We start from the raw sequence: 7,651 nt of genomic DNA, 5'->3' as shown, positions 1-7,651 counted from the left end.
GTTCCCTTCAGTCACAAAGGATGATCTCCTACTCAAAGAGGAGAAGATAAGTCTTCAGCAGCAAACATCCGTGAGACACTCCGATTCCACTTTGCCTCCCCAATGCCTCCTGACCAGGGATACCCAGCATACATGCACCTACAGGGGTATTACGATGTCAGCTGCTGTCTCAGTGGGTAGCTCTCTGGTCTGAGTCCGAAGGCTGTGGGCTTCAAGACCCATTCCAGAGACTGGACAACAAAACCCAGAACAGCACTGAGGCAGAACTGCCATGTCACAGGTGCCAACTTTTTGGATGTGACATTAAACAAGGCCCTGTCTTCCCTCTCAAGCGGGTGTAAAAAACCCCGCAGATTTGAAGAAGAGTGAAGGGGTTCTCCCTTGGGTCCTTATCAATATTCATACCTCCACCAACATCACTAAAATAGGCAATCTGGTCATTTCCACGTTGCCATTTGTGGGAGCTTGCTGTGCACAAAATTGTCTGTCACGCTCCCTATGTGACTATAGTACAAGGGTCTGGCACATAGAGGGTTAATGTGGGACTGAGTACAGTACCCCCCCACAAGAGCGCACATGACCCATACCCAGGGTCAGTCTCATGTTGGACAGAGCCATGTGTACCGAGTATGGAGACAGTTCCTAGCTTGTACCCTTTACTGTATATTTGTAAATAGTTCTAAGAGTTAATGCGTATGAATCTCTTTGCGCTCTGCACAGGAATACCAGCACTGGGACTTACAGTTAACCTACGTATGACTACAAAGACTTCTTCACACCTACCGCACTGTAACCAACACCCCAGAACAATGACTACCCTTCAAAAGCATTTCACTGGCTGTAAAGGGATTTGGGATGTCTCGAAAGGTGCTATGGAAATGCAAGTTCTTTTCTCTTTATGAGCTCCAAGGCCAAACACGTTGCCCTTATTGTAGCCAAGGTCAGATAGCTTCAAGGCTAGTCTGTGTTGAGTTATGAGTCTTCCTGGTCTGCACAACTCTCTTCAACACCAGGAGAACAAAATGCAGCAACCAAGCTGGTGAAGGGCTAGTTTTTAAACATTTCATAATGAGGTAAACACCAGGGACTCTATTCGAATTGCGGATGTGCCAATCTTACCGTCGGCTTTCTGGATTTACTGCAGGTAAAGAAAAGGGAAAGCTTAAAGGTCAAGGCCATGGAGTTCCTGAACCCATGCACACGCCAATGAGCACCAGGAATCCTGCAATGCCTGGTATCTCAGAATTTCACAATGTTAACTTTTCCGTATTCAAGCCGTGAGCTGAGGAGCTGAACACCTTCAGTGCTTAGGCCACATACAACACCCAGTGCTGGCACTCCTGCACAGAGATCCATACACATTACATAACCCAGAAAGTATGAGTCTCCAAAATCAAATATTACGTCAGGGGCAGGTTGGGAGTCGTTTGTCTCTGGGATGCATAACTTACAAATAATTACATTGAATCGGCAGCACATCAACAACAATTTACATTTATATAGCACCTTTAATGTAATGAAACATCCCAGGGTGCTTCACAGGAGCATGAGAAAACAAAAGTACCAGGTTGAGCCACATGAGGAGATATTAGGTCAGATGCTCGGTCAGAGAGGTAGGTTTTAAGGGGCATCTTTAAGAAGGAAAGAGAGTTAGAGAGGTTTAGGGAGGAAATTCCAGAACTTGGGAGCTTAGGCAACCAGGGCCACCAGCGGTGGAGTGATTAAAATCGGGGATGCTCAGAAGACCAGATTTGGATGAGCACAAGTATTGGAGGGGGTGCAGGTTGGAGGAGATTACAGAGATAGGCAGGGGCAAGGCCATGGGAGGGGCAAGAATGAGAATGTTAAAATCAAGATGTTGCTGGAGTGGGAGCAGGTCATCGAGCACAAGTTAAGTGTTACAAGTTAAGGCACAGGCAGCAGACTTTTGGAGTGGCCTCAAGTTTACGGAGTGTAAGATGTGGGAGAAAAGCCAGCAGTGCGTTGGAATCGCTGGAGTCTAGAGGTGACAAAGGAATGGATTAGGGTTTCAGTAGCAGACGAGCTGAGATAGGAGCAAAATCCCGCAATGTTACAGAGGTGGAAATAGGCAGCCTTACTGATGGCACGAATGAAGCTGAATATGAAACAGACCATTCAGCCCAACTGGTCTCTGCTGGTGCTTATGCTCCACAGCAGCCTCCTCTAATTGGAGTATCGTGACTAATTCTAGACCCCACACTGGGGAAGGATATCAAGACTTCAGGGGAGGTACAGAGGAGATTTAGTAGAACGGTACCTGGAATGAAAGACTTCAGTTACTGGAAAGACTGGGTGATACTTGGGGTAGTTCTCCTTACAGCAAAGGAGGAGAAGGAGAGATTTAATAGGGATGTTCAAAATCTTGATGTAAATGAGGAGAAAAGGTTTGCACTGACAGGAGGGTCAGTAACTAGAGTACAAGTAATTGGCAAAGAGAGGCAACGTGAGGATACTTTTTTTTCCTTGCACAGCGAGTTGTTGTGACCTGGAAATCACTACCTGAAAGGGCGGTGGAAACAGGAATTGTAACTTTCAAAAGGGAATTGGATAAATACTTGAAAAGGAAAAAATGTGCAGGGCTATGGGCAGTGGGACTAATTGGACAGCCCTTGCGACGAGTTGGCACAGGCTTAATGGGCTGAACGGTCTCCTTTTTGCTATATCATTCTAATATTTGATGATTCTAATGACTTTTCCCACTCTGCACCTCTACCCCAATGCTACCCCACACCCATCGCCCCCCACCCCACTGCCCAATCCGTCTACCATTGGTGCGCTGAGCCTCCCCTTAAACGCACCAATATTCTTTCCACTTTAGCCACTCGAGTGAGCTCTACATTCTCATCACTCTCTGCAAGAAAGAATAACCTCCGAAATTCTTTACTGAATCTGGAAGCAACCATACCCCTCGCTCTCGAGTCACAAGTGGCAATAATTTCTCCACACCATCCTATCAAAACCCTTCATCGTTTTAGTGGCCTGTCTTCTTCCTATGAGAAAAGAGCCCCGAGCCTGAACCCTGGATGAAACATTGCTTTCTGAAGAGGAGGGGAATGGATTCCTGGTTTAAGCAACTCATCAGAACGTGAAACCCCGACTCAAGCCCATTCTGAAATTTCTCAGCAACTCGTGCCCCCACCTGCCGGACCCCCTTACATCAGAAATCAGCTTCACCCCCTTGAAATAACATATTGGCTTTTGTCAGACCAGATTACTGGAGGATTGATCGGGTGAGCTGCAGTAAATGAGGCTGGCCAGTTGGCTTGGTTCCTCCCTCTGCACTCCGTCAATATCCTGATTCAAGCAAAACATTCTCTGATAAAACGAGACGCAAAAACTCATCGCATCAGCACACAGGAGACGGAGGTGCCAAGTGAAAATTAGGGACCAATTTATCCCTGACCCCTCCAACACCGTTACAGACCCCGCAATAGCTCGTGTGCTGGTTGCTCAAGTTTCAAAAGGTTTTTTAGACCATAAGACATAGGAGCAGAAATTAGGCCATTCGGCCCATCGAGTCTGCTCCGCCATTCAATCATGGCTAATAAGTTTCTCAACCCCATTCTCCCGCCTTCTCCCCGTAACCTTTGATCCAAAGAGAATTTTCAAGAGAAGATATCCATCAAGCACTGAACGTGAACACTCTGGAAGCTTCACTATGAAGGCCAGTCCTTGGAATTATTCCTTCAGAATGGCTGCACTCTCCTTTTGCAACTTAAAGGAAATCGGAATAAGTTTTAGGCTTAACAATCCAGAAAATGCAATGCAGCGCACTCAGCACAGGAAAGTGAAACAATAGCTTCCTTCCCAGCTATGCCAAGGTGTCAATCTCAGCCAAAGTTGCTGTGGAGGCCCCAACAAACTGTGTGTTTCCCACTAGGGAAAATACAGACTTGCATTTCCAGTATTTCATGACCACAGGATGGCTCTTTGAAGTTATTGTAATGTAAGAAACATAGCAGCCAATCTGCGCACAGCGAGCTCCCACAAGCAGAAATGGGATAATGACCAAATATCTGCTTTTTTTTTTGGAATGACATAGATACAAGCCAGAACACCGGGGAGAATCTTTTAAAAATTCATTCATGGATGTGGTCATTGCCGGCAAGTCCAGCACTTGTTGTCCATTCCCAATTCCCCCCAGGAAGGTGAGCCAACTTCAGGAGCCGCTGCAGTCCATGTGGCATGGGTACAAACCGCTTCGTTAATGAGGGAGTTCTAGGATTTTGATCCAACAACAATGAATGAACGGCGGTATATTTCCAAGCCAGGGTGAGACACTTGGAAGGGAGCTTGCAGGTGGCGGTGATATGATCCCACGCACCTGCTACCCTTCTCCTTTGGCGGTCATGGTTTGGAAGGTGCTGTCGAAGAGGTTTGGCAAGTTGTTGCAGTGCATAATGTAAAGCGGTATATACTGCTGCCAATGTGCACCGGTGGGGTGGGGGGAGCGAATGTGGTGGATGAGGCACCAATCAAACGGGCTGCCTTGTGTTGTATGATGTAGACTAGAGCTTCTTGAGTGTTGTGGGAGCTGCACTCATCCAGGCAAGTGGGGAGTATTCCATCACACTCCTGACTTGTCGATGGTGGACAGGCTTTGGGGAGTCAGGAATTAAGACACTCGCCACAGAATATCCAGCCGCTGACCCGTTGCTGAAGCCGTGGGATCTTTTAAGTCCACCTGAGAGAGCACTTAACATCTCATAGGAAAGAAGGCACTCTTGACACTGCAGCACTCCCTCAGTGGAGGGGACTTGAACACCTGACCTCCTGACTCACAGGGGAGAGTGCTACTCACTGAGCCACGGCTGACGAGTCAATAGCTTCTGTGCCGAAAGGTTCTACGTTTGAGAAGTGCTCCTTTTAAACCCTGAAAAATCAGTGGCTATCAAACGTGAATCCTGCTATTTGAAAGCTGCAGTCGAATTGAATTGTTAAATCTAAGGCTTTGGTATGTTTGCTGTGTAGACATGGTATGTGTTCCACACAATACAAATTGTTTACTTTCACTTTGAACAGCCCAGTTAATGGCCTGGTCACTTGATTGTACTAAAAATAGTCACAAGATGAAAAACACAGCACAGTGGATTGTTGCAACAAGACATACCCTCAGAAAACCCACATCCCCACCCAGACCGAGCCAGGGGCAACGCCTCCAAACAAAGCCAAACTTGACACACAAATTCCATTCCGATTAGGTGGTCCAGTTAAATTACTCAACGCATCGCACCTTAATTCCCCCTCGTTTCATTGATTTCCACACCCGCCCAGCAAAGTTCGCCCTATCTCGAGAGGCTCCAACTCACCCAACAATCCTACAGGCCCTCACAGACCTTCACAGTGCCTCACGTAAACTGTCTTTCATGCGATGCCTAGACGGTTAACTTATTGTCCACATCTGCTCGCTTTCTCTGAAGTGTCACCAGGTAAGCAGCAGGAGCAGGTGCCCAGTGTCTTTTTCCATCACCTGTTCTAGGGTGATGGAGGGTATTTTATAGACACCATCTACATCCCACACTGTAACCAGCCATCAAAGAAGGCACCAACTGGTCTCCAAGTGTCACTGCCACAATGGACACTGTATTTGCCCATTGCTAATTTAGCGCAGTACAGAGGGAGGGCTGTACTGTCAGAGGTGCCTTCTTTTGGAGGAAATGTAAAAACAAGTCTGCCCCATTAGGTGAATGTAGCAGATCCCAGGGCACTACAGGAATCCTCCCCAGTGTTCCGGACAAATATTTTTGCCAACTACGATTAAATGGACGCCTGGGGGTCTCATCACATGACTTGCCCCCACACTCGAGCCATTAGTCAGCCAACACATCCATCCTAGTGACGTACTGCCTTCCTACACCAAATGGAAAGGAAAAGACTCATTATCCACTTGACCGAGAGGCAAACAGCCTTTTTGCCCCCCACTTTCAATATTTCTATCTGGTGAAGAGAAACGTTCAAAGAAAATTTTTAAAAAGTACTTTTTGAATGTCATGATTTTATCTCCAGGTTTGCAGATTGATTTGGAGATTGATCTTCGATTCCTGGAGACTCCAGGCCAATCCTGGAGGGTTGGCAACTCTAAAAGCAGATCATCTGCTCATTATCACATTGCTATTCGCATGCAAATTAGCTGCCACGTTTCCTCCTAACGCAACACTTCAGAAATAAAGTACATTCGCTGTAAAGCACTTTGGGGCATCCTGCGGTCACGAACAGGTGCTATCTAAATGCAAGTCTTCCTGATTTTTCGCCCAATGTCTTGGCCTGTTATCGGGCTGAGGGAAGCATTACTGGAACTTGATAGTGCGGCATTCCCTCAGTGGAGGGGACACCCCTCCCTGGAGGGGACTTGAACACCTGACCTTCTGACTCACAGGCGGGAGTGCTACTCACTGAGCCACGGCTGAGGAGTTGTGCCAAAAGGTTTTACGTTTGAGAAGTGCTCCTTTTAAACTCAGAAAACCAGTGGCTATCAAATATACTGCAACTGACAAACAGCCAGCAGGCAAGTTAGCCATCTTGACATTAGTCCAATCCTCCAAAATGAGCAGCCACATTAAACAGCTTCCCCCACAGCATGTCACGGCTTTATACTCGAGATCCAGTCCAATGACAGACAACTTGTAACACTCAGGATGCTATGGGGTTGCCAATTCCGGCTGGATATATTCCTGGAGGTTTTGTCACATGACCTCCTATCTGTAACAGCCCTGTCCCCACAGTCCCGCCATTGTTCACCCCACGCGTTCATCCTCAGGGAATTTTAAGCATAGGAGGAGGCCAGCATTCGGTCCAAGAGGTCAACACCAGCATTTGTTGACCACACAAGCCTCCTCCCATCCTACTTCAACTACTGGATCAACGTATCCTTCATGTACTAGCTTCCCCTTAAATCCTTCAACGCTATTCGCCTCAATCACCCCATGTGTCTATTGTTAGAACAAACCACCGTGAGTTGAAAAAGTAATCGCTTTGAGTATAAAAATAAGACGTGTTGGGCATCACCAAGGATGCATTTTGCATAACAGCATGTTGCTAACTTATTAATGCCCAAGGTTATCATGGTAAGTAGTTTTTTTTTGACAGTATCTATTGAAAAGAATCCATAATTATTTTAATTTATTCTAGATGGGTTTCCATTTTAAAAAAATAATTCTGATACTATTCATCTGAGAAATGTGCGCACCAAAGATGCATAATTGTTGAATATCATGATAGATGTTTTTGAACATAATTCACAATGAACGTGCTCAGTCAATACTGTTTGATTTATACATTTATGGTCCCGTGATTATGGCCCAATTTTTATTAATATACAAGCAGGAAAGAAGCATTACATTTTTGCTAAGTTTGAAGGACAGTGCACCACCTAACCTTGGCTAATTGAAAAATGAACAGATTTAATTACCTGACTGGATAATTTGTGACTGTCAGTCAAATAGCCTATCTGCCCCAACTTCAATATTCCATAATTAATTTGCAAATTTGTTCAAAGCAATTAAATTAAACATCCTGATGTTTTTTTTTCCCTTAGGTTAGACCGCTTCTGAAGTACTGTGTAAGAGTTTTGGTCTCCTTACTTAAGAAAGGATATAAATAGTCGTTTGGTAGTACAAAACTTGAGTATTGT

This window comes from Cetorhinus maximus, chromosome 28 (assembly GCF_964194155.1).
Source record: "Cetorhinus maximus chromosome 28, sCetMax3.hap1.1, whole genome shotgun sequence".
In the NCBI taxonomy this organism is placed as follows: domain Eukaryota; kingdom Metazoa; phylum Chordata; class Chondrichthyes; order Lamniformes; family Cetorhinidae; genus Cetorhinus; species Cetorhinus maximus.
Note: the sequence above shows the minus strand (reverse complement) of the source record.